We start from the raw sequence: 15,291 nt of genomic DNA on the forward strand, positions 1-15,291 counted from the left end.
CACCCTACTTAATAAAAGAAGAAACAGAGACTTTCCCAGGCCCACACAGCTACTAAATGGCACAGCCAAGGCAAATGACACATGCATACACTCAAATGAGAACTCGGCCACCCACAGCATCTGGAGGCTGCTTTACATGACATCATCACCACCGTCATCACCCCATCACCATCACTATCATCACCACCATCACCATCATCAACATCGTCACCCAGTCCACCACAGTGGAATCCTAGAGTGACCAAACCAGTGTTAGAGGAGGCACACCCATGTGGCCTTCCTAGCTTAGGTCTGGGAAAGGCAGGCCAACAATCTCATTGTGGAACATGCCAGGAGTAAACTACAACGTATATACACTTAGCTCGTGGGGGCTGCTACCAAGGTTGGGCCTAGATCCTGTCCCTTAGCTTTTTCACTTAATGCTGTCACTCAGCCACTTGAGCCACACCTTCACTTCTGGCTTTTTCTGTTGCTTAGCAGATTTGTCTGCCTGGAGGCTTGGAACCACGATCCTCAGATCTCAGCCTCCTGAGTAGTTGCAGGTATGAGCCACAGGCAACTGGCAAGTTGTGCTGTTTCGTGCTTCTGAGTGTTGAAGGAGTGAACGTTGTATGATAAACTAGACACGATCTTCCCACAGCCAGCCGCTCTGGTGTGGAGCCACTGAAGTGGCTGGCGGAGTGTAAAGGTGGGATGCTTCCAGAAGTTGCCTTGACCTGGTTCCCCTCCTTACTGCCCCCATCCTTGGAGCCAGCTATCACATGAAGAAGGCTAGATTACAGTCTAAGACTGAGAAGACAGGTCACTTCTAGGTTAGACAGGGGGCAGGGAGGAGGGTAGGACGGAAGATTCAAAGGGAAGATAAAGGAGGGGGCAGTGAGGGGAAGGAAACTGGGAAGGAAAAAAAAATTGAAAATACCCAATTGCTCTGTGAAAAATCGCACTTGAGCATTTGTAGCATCATAATTAGAGAGAATGATGCCATGGTAATGCTGATATTCTTGGACATTATTATTTGTGTATTATTATGTGTGTGGTGTGTGTGTGTGTGTGTGTGTGTGTGCACCAGGATTGGGTTTGAACTCAGGGTGTCCTGCTCTTGCTTGGTCTTTTCTGCTCAAGGCTAACAATCTATCATTTGAGCTATGCCTCCATTTTCAGTTTTTTGCTAATTAATTGGAGATAAGAGTCTCTTGGATTTTTCTGCCTGGGATGGTTTTCAACCAGGATCCTTAGATTTCAGCTTCCTGAGTGGCTAGGATTACAGATGCATGCCACCAGTGCTGAATTTGACACTACTGTCTTTTGTGACTTGTACCTTTGCTACATAGAAGGTATTATTTTTCTTGTCACACTAAATTCCTTCTGTTACAGAATAAACAATACATAATTTTGTAATTTAGACTTTTATAGGGAAAAGCAATTCTAAATTAATCAAAGTCTGATTTAGACTATGCTTTGAAGAAATATAGATTTCTTGCTTCAAGGAAATACTGTAACAAACATGTCTTTCCTAGGAGAGGTATTTGGAGAACATGTGCTAATAAATAAATTAGGATGGAGTTGTTTTTTTTTTTCCAAAGATGGATTTTTAATGACCTATAAGTTCTCCAAAAGAGATGAACATTGAACTGAAAGCAGAGTTTCTGTCTGAAATAAATTAATGTAAATATATTCTGGATCATCTCAATGGCTACATACAAACCACTAAGCACAGCCAATTGATTTTCAGATCTGCATATACATTTATGTTTCTAATCTACGCTGGCCTCAAGTACATTACATCAATTTTAAGAATAATGAGAGTGGGCTGGGAAGGTGGCTCAGTGGTAGAGTGCTTGCCTTGCATGCCTGAGGCCCTGGGTTCGATTCCTCAGCACCACATAAGCAAAAAGAAAAAAAAAGCCGGAAGTGGCGCTGTGGCTCAAGTGGTAGAGCGCTAGCCTTGAGCTGAAGAGCTGAGGGACAGTGCCCAGGCCCAGAGTTCAGGCCCCACATCTGGACCCAAAAAGAAAAAAAAAAAGAATAATGAGAGTGCCCACAGGTGTGGTGGCTTACCCTTGCCATCCTAGCTACTCAGGAGGCTGAGATGTGAGAATCAAGGTTTGAAGCCAGCTCAGGCAGAAAAGTCCATGAGATTCATCTGTAATTAACCACCAAAAAGCCAGAAGTGGAGCTGTGGCTCAGGTGGTAGAGCTTGTCTAAAAACACTATAGGACAGTGTCCAGGCTCTGAGTTCAAGCTCAATTACTGGCACACACAGTAAAGGAATACTGAGAAAAGAAACAGGCTCACTTAATATATAAATGATTCAGTGCCAAAATGACAATCATGACTTAATCACAGGGTACTGTACCAATCCTGGATTTTTCAACATTCTTGGAAGAAGACATGTGGTATAAGGAGAGGCAGAAAGCTGCAAAGGAATGGCTGGAAAATCTGTGCCCCTACTGTGAGCGGCCAATTAGCTTGATAAAACATCATCTATCATACTGTATTATCATTCATTTGCATTTCATTCATTTTTATAGTGCTTTTTTAACATTTAAAAAATTTGGTTTAGCTTATAACTAAATGAGAAATATAAATATAAGGAGTTTATATCTAATTTTATGTTCATATGTAAGTAAAATTGCGATAATGTATGTCAACATTGAAAGACTGCAGTTATTATTCTTTTTTAATTAAACAAGTCTATAAACTAGCCAAATTTGAAAAGGGGTGCTTGGAGCCAGTAGTCTTTTATGTCAGGTAAGCATTCCTCTTGTGATGTTATTTATATCATGAATGTGTTGGCATCTGTAAAAGAAATAACTATTTTACAGAGCTGTTAAAAATGAATTAAAATAAAACACCTAACTCACTGGCTAATTCAGAGTAAGCGGTTAATAAGTATTAGTTCTTTCCTCTGTTATTAAATCTCCATATCTAGTGGGGTTCAGGAAGGGGAGGGATCTCATCCAATCCCCTCCACGCACATTAGTATCCTATCTTGTGCACTTGCAAAGCCCTTTCCATGGAAATATTGTGCACTGTGCCGGGTTGGCTTCAATGATCATGGATGGCTAATTGAAAGTTTCAGCTGGCTTGGAAACCTATTTACTATTTATTGCTTTTACAGGGAAAATGTACACCAAGTTTTGAGTTATTGTCTTGCAGAGAAACTTTAGTATCCCATCTCAGATTTGTGCTTTGCTGCAGTCTGGAGATTAGACCAGGAAGGGGTTGCTAAGCAACCGGGTAATCTAATCTACTGTGCTGAAAGACCGCAGGTAGACAGGGAAAGGTGATGTGGGCCAGAGGTGTGTTGAGAGGCACTGGGAAGTTCAACTATGGCGGTGCAAAATCAGACAGGGACCCAAGTTAATGCAGAGGCAGAGGGACTTGACAAGAGGATAAGATACATCAGCCACTGGATACCACCCATAGCTCTAGCCAAAACCCAGGAAGATTTTCCAAGAGGCACACTGAAATGTGGCCAATCAAAACTGGCACCAATTATACTATTCTGTCTGTACAGAATAATAAAAACAACAAACTAACAAAATGATCTCTGATTGGAAACAGAGAGCATATTCTAAGCCAAGAAAATGGATTTTAAAATCTTCCCATTTAAAGGTCTTTTTAGCTGGGTGCTAGTGGCTTGCGTTTGTAATCGTAGCTACTCAGGAGGCTGAGATCTGAGGATCATGGTTTGAAACCAGCCTGGGCAGAAAACTCTGTGAGCATCTTATCTCCAAAGACCTTGAGCAAAAAAAAGCTAAGAGACAGTGTCCAGGCCCTGAGTTCAAGCCCCAGTACTGGCAATGAAATAAAATAAAGCTATTCATATCTTTGCCATTTTGACATATAAACTTGACTATACACTTTTAAGTGCAAATGGTCTAGTGAAAGCAATAAAAAAGATGCAGGGCATGGGAGGGCATGCGGGTGGGCGGGACAAAGCCTGCCGGGGGACAGTTCTCTAGTTTAATCTTCCTTCTGTTACAGAAGAATCCAGTTGCAAAAGTGACAGTTGCAGTGATGGACCATAAGGACTCACGCCCAGACACACATGACCACATGACCGCAGGTTCCCCAGGGGCAGCCGCCAAGGAAACAGCAGAAGTAAGGCCTTTGGGGAAGGTAGTAGGTATGAAAAGGACACAATCTCATACAAGGCTAAGTGGTTCCCCACCAAAATTATGCTGGGTCTGCCTTCTCCTTGGGGAAGATGCATGCGTGTGGTCTGCCTCGCCAGATCAGGGAAGAGAGCTGGCGCTTCTCACAAAACCAAGTGACAGGTAGGGTGGCTGCCATTCCTAGAATAAACATTGTGCCCCTGGCCCTGTTGGTTGCCAGAGCACTAGGTAGCTTTTCCATTCTTACTCTGACCACCAACTAGAAAAACCAGCAGAGGCACAAGTGAATAACACTCAAGGCCATTACTATGTGTGTCAGTATATACAAGCTACTCCAACTCTCCATGCTGTATGGGTAGGGTCTTCCTTCTCTTCTTCCTCCTCTTCCTCCTTTCTTTTCTTTCTTTTTTTTTTTTGGTTGTGGGGCCTGAACTCTGGGCCTGAGTGCTGTCCCTCAGCTCTTCAGCTCATGGCTAGTGCTCGATCACTTGAGCCACAGCGCCGCTTCTGGCTTTTTCTACTTACGTTGTACTGAGGAATTGAACTCCAGGGCCTCAAGCATACAAGGCAAGCACTCTACCACTGAGTTACCTTCCCAGCTCCCTCCCCCCACTTTTTTTGGTGCTAGTACTAGGGCTTTAACTCAGGGCCTAGGTACTGTTCCTTAGGTTTTTTGCTCAAGGCTAGTGCGCTAGCACTTGAGCTATACCTCCACTTCTGGCTTTTCTGGTAGTTAACTAGAGATAAGGGTCTTATGGATTTTTCTTCCCAGACTGGCTTTGAACCACCATCTTCAGATCGCAGCCTCCTGAGAAGCAAGGACTGTAGGTGTGAGCCACCAGTGCCCATCTAGCCTCTCCATTTTCAAAGCATATAGAAACACATTTGTCATATAACGAAATCCTACAGACCTTTTGGCATTCCAGTCAAATGTCAGCTCCCCTGTGGTAGTCTTACATCTGCCTCTCAGAATTAACTGTTCCTTCCCCCGAATTTCTGCCACATGCATCCACAGCTATTTGTGTCCTCTTTCCCCTCTGCAGCCTTAGCTCCTCGAGGGCAGAAGAAATTTCTCATTCCTGTTTTGGCACTGTCTATTTCTCGAACAGAAGAATAAGTGATGCTTTGCTATCTGGTTTCACAGACCGAAATAACTTAGAAGGAGACAGAAGCATTTAGACAAGAAGTGACAAGTGACAGCCTGGCAGCAAAGGGGGAGAAAGAAATAACAATAAACAACAAACACACTGCACTTAAAAACCCCAAAACATTTCAGTGTGGGGCAAATAGCCCTTCAATTAAGGGCATCACCATATTTTGAAGTAGCACTGTGTTCGATGTTGACAATTATGGCAAAATTTGGATTATGATCAGTGTCCTGTGTTTAACAAGGATATAGAGATGTGAAATATATTTTGGAACAATTTTCACAGAAGGCTTTTCCGTGTGAGCTGCTTAGAACTTAGAGCTTCATGCTCTTCTTTGGCTTTTCCATTCAAGGCTGGGTGCTCTGCTGCTTGAGCCACAGCTCCACCTCTGGCTTTTTGTGGTTAACTGGAGATAGGAGCCTCACAGATTTGTCTGCCTGGGTTGGCTTTGAAACCTGATCCTCAGATCAAGACTGAGGCCTCACAAGTACCAAATGGCTGTTGTTTATCAAGGATAAAGACAACAAAGGTCTAAACTGTATTTTGGAAAGATTTTCATACATGTTTTCATTATTGAAATGAGCTTAATTATAAAAACCTATTACAGCAAAGCTAGAACATAGGAGGGAAAAAAGCTTTCCTTAGTCTGCATTAAAAAAAAAAAAAATCAGCTGGGTTGCCAGTGGCTCAGTTCTGTCTTCCTAGCTACTCAGGAGGCTAAGATCTGAGGATCATGGTTTGAAGACATCCTGGGCAGAAAAGTCCCTGTGAGACTCTTATCTTCAATTAACCACTCAAAAACTGGAAGTGGTGCTATGGATCAACTGATAGAGTGCTAATCTTGACCACAAAGAAGCTCATGAACAGCACTAAGGCCTTGAGTTCAACCCCCACAATTGACCAAAAAAAAAAAAAAAATCAGGTCACAGAAACACCAAAAGATTATTCAAAGTGAAAACATTTTTTTTTTTTTGGGGGGGGGGGGGTCCGGTCGTGGGCCTGAACTCTGGGCCTGGGCGCTGTCCCTCAGCTCTTCAGCTCAAAGCTAGCACTCTATCACTTGAGCCACAGTGCCACTTCCGGCTTTTTTTTTCTGCTTATGTGGTGCTGAGGAATGGAACCCAGGGCCTCATGCATGCAAGGCAAGTGCTCTACCACTGAGCCACCTTCCCAGCCTTCAAAGTGAAAACATTTTAATGTTTAAAGATCTCTAGCCCAGCCAGGCACCGGTGGCTCACGCCTGTAATCCTAGTTACTCAGGTGGCTGAGATCTAAGGATCATGGTGCAAAGCCAGTTAGAGCAGGAAAGTCCATGAGACTCTTATCTCCAGTTAACCTCCAGAAAACCAGAAATGGTGCTGTGGCTCAAGTGGTAGAGCACTAGCCTTGAGCTAAAGAGCTCAGGGACAGCGCCCAGACCCAGAGTTCAAGCCCCATGACGGAAAAAAAAGGAAAGAAAGAAAGAAAGAAAAAAATCTCCAGCCCACAATTATGGAGAACACTTGGCAAACCAGCACCCATTCTCTCAAAGAACAGTAATAAACTTGGGCGGTATCATTCATTACATGATAGTTCACCTAGGCCTCCTGTGTTCACATGCAAATAGACAGAGGAGATGAGGAAGTAGAAAACAGCAGTGACCAGGAAATAAATAAATAAAATAAAAAATGGAGGGTGACAGATACCAAAAAGGGAATCCCAGAGGAAACAAAAAGTGGGAGGACAGCAAGCAAGAGGAAAGCGGAAAAATAAAACCAGAGTGTCATTCACGAGCAGACGCGCTCAGAGAAATGACTGCTCTTTCCTCGTGCTCCCCTCCCTTGGCTTCCTTTGTTCTAATTGACTCCAGGCTGGTGTACGGACCTTTAGATGCATGCTGAATTCCAATGAAACCCTCCTCCACATACACTTTACAGCCACACAATCCAGTTAAAGGGCTTTTAATTGGTGTGCACCATTCCCTACAATCGCAACATTTTAAAAATGAAGAGTCTCACTACGTAGCAGATGGTGACACGCACTAATGAATCAGGACTGTTCAATGTGGGAATATATAAAAACGACTGCATCTATTAGATGTGCTGAGGAAGCTTCCCCTTCGACGGGCACCCACGGAAGGGACAGACAGACAAGTCGTGCTGCACTCACAAGTGCCTCCCTCTCGCAATTATCTGCAGCAGCAAGACCATCGCTCCGTCTCCCTCTGGATCCCTCCATCTTTCTTTCATGCTAAGCAGTTAGGAGTCCCGCCAGCTCTCTTGGATCTTTCTAACCTTCGCAATCCAAAAGCTAGCTAAACACTGACACTGAGCCTATGATTTCTCTACTATGGAGATACTCCTTACAAACTCATCAAGGTTTTTTAAAGGGACAACAGGCGAGGGACAGAGAAAACGAGGCTCTAGATCTAACTCCCTCCCTCTCACCACAAGCTGAAGAGAGGACACTGGGCAACTGTCCTGTGTGACAGCCTGGCCCTGCTCTGATTTTCCTCAAATAACCATAAGCAAGAAGTGGAAGGTATAACCTAACACCCTGGGTTCCTTTTCACTTCTTTTTGGGTCAGTTGTGGGGCTTGAACTCAGGGCCTGGGTGATACGCCCTGAGTCTCTTTGTGCTTAAGGCTAGCACTCTACCACTCTGAGGTGCGGTGCCACTTCCGGTTTTTGAGTGGTTCACTGGAGATGAGTCTCAGGGACTTTTCTGCCCACCTGGCCTCAAACTGTGATCCTCAGATCTCAGCCTCCTGAGTAGCTAGGATGACAGGCGTGAGCCACCGGCCCACCAGTGCCTGGCTTTTGGGCTCCTTTTTTGAAAGAGAAAAATGTTTTCTTAGCACCTCATTACTTTTCTCATTTTGTTTTATCCTGACTTACTCTAATGTCAAAAATATTGTAATTGGAGAAAATGGCCCAAATCTCTCCAGATTGACTGGGAAACAACGGCTTCTGGTTTGTGAGAGGCGTGGGAGGCAGGGCACCTGCAGAGCAGGGAGGCCTGGAGGAGTCTGCTCACAGAAATCACTACTGATCCTTCTCTTCCCTGGCTACCAACAGTGTAGGGAAATGTTCTGTTTGCTCCCTATAAATAAATAAGTAAATAAATAAATAAATAGGGGCTGGGAAGGTGGCTCAGTGGTAGAGTGCTTGCCTTGCATGCATGAGGCCCTGGGTTCGATTCCTCACCACCACGAAAGCAGAAAAAGCCGGAAGTGGCGCTGTGGCTCAAGTGGTAGAACACTAGCCTTGAGCTGCAGAGCTCAGGGACAGCACCCAGGCCCAGAGTTCAAGCCCCATGACCAACAAAAACAAAACAAAACAAAAATCATCTTGAAGGCAAGCCTACTGAAGAAAAGCCAAAATAGGATTACCTATGGATAACTTAGGGTTTACAACAAAAAATATGATTAGGGAGAGTACCTTTAAAATAAAAAAAAAATGTACTCTAGTTTCTAAAATAAGCCCAGAAGAAGGAATTTTGAGAAACTTGTTTGTTTATGATGAATGGCAATGGTTATTGCCAAAAGTGAGAAAATTATTCCAAAGAATCTTTAGGGGAGGGTAAAGCAACAATAAAAAAACAACAAAATTTATAGTTACAAACCAGAAAAGACTCCCTGGTGGTAAAGGCCATTTATTTTATTACTTTCCCTGGGCTCTTGCCTAAAATTGAAAGGTAGATTTATGTATTATTCAAGCAGGATTTAATTAATTTGAACATAATTAAAAGTCCAAAATAACATGAACATTTTCATCAAGAGGTTTCTGTGTAATGATTGAATAATCTTTTAAAAATTTCTATTTCTTTGGTTTAATAATTTTTTTTACTCGAAAAAATAATAAAAGAATATTCTGGGGTAGAATGTTCAGCATAAAAGTAGAGTTTTCTAAGTGTCTTATGTTCCGAGATAAAAGCAAAACCCAGTAAGATATTAAAACCAACCAGTCAAAAGCAACCAAATTGGAAAACTTAGAACCTTGTCTAGGGGCAAGGTAGAGCGCTTGCCTTGCATGCATGAGGCCCTGGGTTCGACTACTCAGCACCACATAAATAGAAAAAGCCGGAAGTGGCACTGTGGCTCAAGTGGTAGAGTGCTAGCCTTGAGCTGAAGAGCTGAGGGACAGCGCCCAGGCCCAGAGTTCAAGACCCACAACCGACCAAAAAAAAAAAAAAAAAAAAAACCTTGCCTAAATGAAGGGAAAGGCATGACTTATTTTAGTTATTGTTTTCTCTTTTTACAAACTTAATTTATATTTTTTCATGACCATTTTTAATATGGTTATTATAAAGTGATGTACAGAGGGATTACAGTTGTGCCAGTCCTCGGTCTTGAACTCAGGGCTTGGGTACTATTTCTTAAGCTTTTTCATTCAAGGCTGGCACCTTACCACTTGATTTCCACTTCTGGCTTTTTGGTAGTTTACTAGAGACAAGTCGCATGGACTTTCTGGCTCGGGCTGGCTGGGAACCAGGATCCTCAGATCTCAGCCCCCTGAGTATCTCGGATGACAGCCAGAACCTAGCAGAAAGTGATGATTTATAACAACTGAAGTAGACTAAGACAACTTCCAGACTACATTGAGAAGCAATCTATTGCTTAATTGCAGTAAGCACAATTGATCAATACTCCCCAAACCTGTGCAGCAATGCGGGAAACACAACGCCCTGTGAACACAGGATGTGACTAGGGCTATGAAGAGGAACACAGCGCCCACATACTGATCACACCCTGGTCACACCCCGCTTTAACTAGAAAAGTGCAGCGATCTCAAAGCTAGCCTGATGTAGGCATTGGTATTGAAGATAAATAGCAACTTTGTGACAAAAAAGCAGCTGAGTCAGATGCATCAGGGAGCCTGCGTGGTCTCGGTGGGACATCTAATTCAGTTAGGGTGGGAGGTTCTGCTTCTGTCTTTAAGACACAACTCTGAATTAGTCATTTATGCCTTTGGCGAAATGTCAGGCTACTTGCAAGGTGCCTGAAATTCCTTGGAAAGGGGCCATGGATGTATTAATATCAAAGTCTCTAAGTTAGCTTTTCCCTGATGATATACCAAAAATGAGGAAAGACAAAATTTCAAACATGTTACACTCCACGCAGCACTTTCAGCAGCAGAGAGAGCGAGCCTCGACTGTACAGTGAGGCAGAACTGATCTTTCTTCGTGGAAGAAGAAGAAGAGGAGGAGGGGGAGGAGGAGGAAGAGGAGGAGGGGAGGAGAGGAGGAAGGAGGAGGGGAGGAGGAGGAGGAGGGGGGAGGAGGAGGAGGAAGAAGAAGAAGAAGAAGAAGGAGAAGAAGAAGAAGGAGGAGGAGGAGGAGGAGGAGAAGAAAACTGGATGGCTGGAAATGGAGAAGCAGTCATATTAAAACACAAAGCGTTACCGATTTATACTATAAAATCTAGGGTTAATAAACAGATCTTAAAATTTTCATCCGGGTGCCAGTGGCTTACACCTGTGATCCTGACTACTCAGAAGGTTGAGATCTGAGGATTGCAGTTCAAGGCCAGCCCAGGAGGACAGAAAAGTCCCTGGAGACCCTTACTTCCAATTAACCACTCAAAAACCAGAAGTGGTGCTGGGGCTCAAGTGGTAGAGCTCTAGCCTTGAGCACAAAGAAGCTCAGGGACAGTGCCCAGGCCCTGAGTTCGAGCCCCACAATGACAAGACATAAATAAATAAAAATGGAAAGACAGTGGCAAACCTTTTAAGACTCTGGCCATGGAAGCCAGGCACTGGTGGGTCACACCTATAATCCTAGCTACTCAGGAGGCTGACATCTGAGGATTCAGTTTCAAAGCCAGCCCAGGTAGGAAAGTATGTGATACTTTTATCTCCCATTAACTAGCAAAAAGGTAGAGGTGGAGTTATGGTTCAAGTAATAAAGCACCAGTCATGTGTGAAATGCTAAATGACAAGTGAGAGATCAGGACTGAGGCCAAGCCCCAGTACCAGTGTGAATGCATGCACAATAATCTTGATATGTCTAATGCTGACCTGTAAATCTGAGAAGAGATGTTAAAACATTTGTAAGTAGCTACATAGTTAGAAAGAGCCCAGGAAAGAGGTGGGATCACAGTCTAGGTATAGCGGGAATTTTCATTTGACTCTTGGGAGCAGGGAGAAAACAACTTAAGAGTTTATTGAGCTACTGCAGTCAACCTGCTGGAAACTATGCATATCAGCACGTCTGACCCTCCTAAGAACCCTGTTCTATCTTTCTCGTTTATAGATGAGGAAACTGAGGCCCAAAGATATAAAATTAGGAATTAAGTCTGTGTGATTCAAACCCTGTTTCATGTAATAATGGCATTTATAAGCTGCATCACTCTAGAGGTAAGTGGAATGATTCTGCTTAGAATAACTGTGACCGTGGGTTAAAGGGAAAAGTACAAAAGAGAAATAAAAAATTTGAACAATTTTAATACCAAACAGAACAATCTGAGACATATTTGAGCCTACCAAAAAAAATATCTTTCAGGTATGAAATAATCACTTGTTAACATCAAAGCTTCTATTGCATACCCCCTTTATTCAGCTTTATCAATTGTCCCTTAATTGTCTGACCCATGGCTCTTCAATAAGCAGATTCTCAAAATAAATGTAGGAAGGAAAAATATTTTTGAAATCCTGAATATGCTTTTCAAATTGTAAGGTGATTTTCAAATTGGAAAATGCAAAGAGAGACTCACAATGTAAGATGTGCAGTATCTTAGTGGAGGACTTCTCATGCTTTTATATGCTTACACAGCACCTGAGCATCTGGTAGAAATGGAGATTGTGCGTCAGCAGGCCTGCAACCACAGACCACAGGGGTAAGCAGCAGCTTCTAGAATATGTACAACACTGGGAATGACAGAAATCTGGGAAATAGAAGCTATAGGAATTAAGCAGTCACTTGTATTGGGGCTGGGGATGTGGCTTAGTGGTGGCGGGCTTGCCTGCCCAGTCTGCCTGGAATAAGCAAGGCCCTGGGTCCCATCCCTAGCACTGAACAAGAAAAGTGACTTCTATTGTTCCTTGGATATGTGGTGTAAGCAAAGCAGAATGATGAAGTTTTTTTGCTTTGTTTTTGTACTGGTCCTGTACTGCCTAAAACTCTTGGCCTGGAGGCTGTCCCTGAGCTTTTGTGCTTAAGGCTAGTACTCTACCACTTGAGCTATAGCTCTACTTCTGGTATGTGTGTGTGTGTGTGTGAGAGAGAGAGAGAGAGAGAGAGAGAGTGAGAGTGAGAGTGTGTGTGTTAACTAAAGATAAAAGACTCACAGACTTTCCTGGCTGGGCTAGTTTAAACCACGATCCTTGAGGCTGGAAATGTGGCTCAGTGGTTGAGTGCTTGTTTAGCATGCATGAAGCCCTGGGCTTGATTCCTCAGTACCACATACACAGAAAAAGCCAGCAGTGGTGCTGTGGCTGAAATGCAGAGTGCTAGCCCTGAGCAAAAGAAGCTCAGGGACAATGGCCCAGGCCCTGAGTTCAAGCCTCAGGACTGGCAAAAAACAAAAACAAAAACCCAAACAAATAAAAAACCCCGCGCTCCTCAGATCTCAGCCTCCTGAGTAGCTGGAATTAGAGGCATGAGCCACTAGTGCCTGGCTGGCATGTTTTACTCTTATTTATTCTACATAGCATAAGGTATTGAAGGAAAATCAAGAAGAGAATCCAGAGGAACAAGCACAATTTGGAAGACCCAAAGCTGGAAGACTGACCCTATCAAGACAGCATAATACTGGCCAAAGAACTGACAAGTAGATCGATGGAAGAGAAAGAAAACACAGAAATAGATCTATACAGCCAGCTGACCTTTGGAGCAAAGGCAATACAGTGGAGAAAATACACTTTTCAACAAATGGTACTGTACATTCACATGCAAAAAAAATTGAATCAAGACCCAGATTTCACAACCTCCACATAAAAGTACCTCAACATGAGTCACAAGTCTAAATGGAAAATGCAAAGCTGTTAAATCATCTAGAAGGTAGCACTGGAAAAAATCATTTAACCTTGGCTTTAGTGATGACTTATTAGATATGTCACCAAAGGGATGGTCCATGAGAGAAAAAATTGATAAGGTGGACTTCATTAAAATTAGAAACTCGTGTTAAAAAATTAAAAACTCTTGTTCAGTGAAAGTCACCATAGAGAGAATTAGAAGCTCAGTGAGAGTGGTAGAAATATTTGCAAAAATATATATGTGATAAAAGACTGTTATCCAAGATTTACGAAGAACTAATTCTCAACAATAAGAAAATAATCTATTTTAAAAACAGATAAATGATCTGAAAAGCTGGATAAAGAAGATACACAGATGGAAAATAAACATGAAAATATGCTACATCATGTGTCATTAGAGAATTATAAATTAAAACAGTAAGTCTGTCCTACATACCTAGTAGACTGGCTAAAGTCCAAAATACTGACAAAACCAAATGTCGGGCAAGGACGGTGAATAACAGAAACTCTCATTGCTGCTGGGAATGAAAATGGCCCAGTCATTTTGAAAGACAGTTTGGCAGTTTATTACACAATGAAACATACTCTTACCATGCAATCCATCAATCCTTGGTATTTACCCAAAAGAGCTGAAAACTCATGTCTAAACAAAACCTGAACCTCAACATTTATGCTTTATTCATGATAGCCAAAACAGAAAGTTAACCAGGATGTCCCTTCAATAGACAAATGGATAAACTGTGTTAAACCTACAGTTGTAACCCATTTTCCTTTGCTATACAGACTGCATTGGAGACTGTATAATTTATACAGGTTTATTCCGCTTCTGGTTCTGGTGACAGAGAAGTGAGGACCGGGTGGGACTATGCTGTGTCACCATGCAGAGATAACATGTGGAAAGAGGTGTGTGAGAGTCACGTGCAGGTGTGTGAAGAGAGGATGGGAATGAAGGAGGGGACCCACTTTGTAACAGGACACTCTCATGAGAGCTAATCTGTTCCCTAGAGAAGGAATCCAGTCTTAAAAGAATGACATTAATCTCTGTGAAAGATCCCACCTCTCAATACCATTGTGTTAGCAACCAATTCAACTGAGTTTGGGGAGGGCTAAAACACATGGAAATCCTAGCGACTGCATGATCGAATATTATTCAGTGGTAAAAAGTAGTTACACAATCAAGCCAAGAAATGATAAGGAGAAACCTTATCTAAGGTTATTTGGTTGAAAGGGCTAATATTATGTAATTATAACCATATGGCAGTCTAGAAAAGGCAAGACCTTGGGGAAAGTAAGAAGATCAGGGAGGGGGTAAGGAAAAGGTGGTGAAAGACACTGTAGGACAGTGACAGTTTTCTGTCTGACACTGTAATGGTGAACACACGACATCAGAACACATTTGTCAAAGCCCACTGGACATACAATGTAGAATAAACCTTGACACAGCTGCAGACTTGGGTTGGTAATATGTCAATGTTGCTTCATTAACTGTAGCAAACCTACCACACTAGTGTGGAGTGTTGATTGTGGAGGAGTCTCTGTGTGTGTACGTGCACACGTGCGTGTGTGTGTGTGTGTGTGTGTGCACACATGTATGGGCCCATGCACTTGCAATAATGAAGTAATAATGAGGAAAACTTCTTTACCTTCAATTCTGCAGTGAACCTAGAACCGCCTTAAGAAATAAAAACCTGTAATTTTGTTTTTTGAGTAAGTCAGGCTGAGATGTAGTGCAGTGACACTGTGTTTGTTCCCCAGTACCCAAAAAAGAAAAGCCCCACCCCCCAAATAAACCCCACACAAAAACAAAACCCCAAAATAGCAAGCTATAGGCAGATAATCCTAGCTACTAAGGAGGCTGAGATCTGAGGATTGTGGTTGGAAGCCAGCCTGGGAGAAAAGTGCCCTTGAGACTTATTTCCAATTAACCACTCAAAAACCAGAAGTGGTGCTGTGGTTCAAAGTGGTAGAGCAAGTCACACTGGTTAAATATGGGAATCTATAGCTTGTACTGTATAGCAGTACTATTTAAAATACAAGAAGAAAACACAAACTGCTCATTTATTTGTTAGT

At 42.7% G+C, this 15,291-nt stretch overlaps 1 protein-coding gene across 1 annotated transcript in view; it reads right to left on the reverse strand.

The window, feature by feature from the left end:
• The window catches only part of Peak1 (pseudopodium enriched atypical kinase 1), a 227,590-nt gene that overhangs the window by 62,557 nt on the left and 149,742 nt on the right, over positions 1-15,291 (reverse strand). The window lies entirely within an intron of this gene.

Source organism: Dipodomys spectabilis, unplaced genomic scaffold (genome assembly GCF_019054845.1).
Source record: "Dipodomys spectabilis isolate Male_0828 unplaced genomic scaffold, ASM1905484v1 ptg000228l, whole genome shotgun sequence".
Lineage (NCBI taxonomy): Eukaryota > Metazoa > Chordata > Mammalia > Rodentia > Heteromyidae > Dipodomys > Dipodomys spectabilis.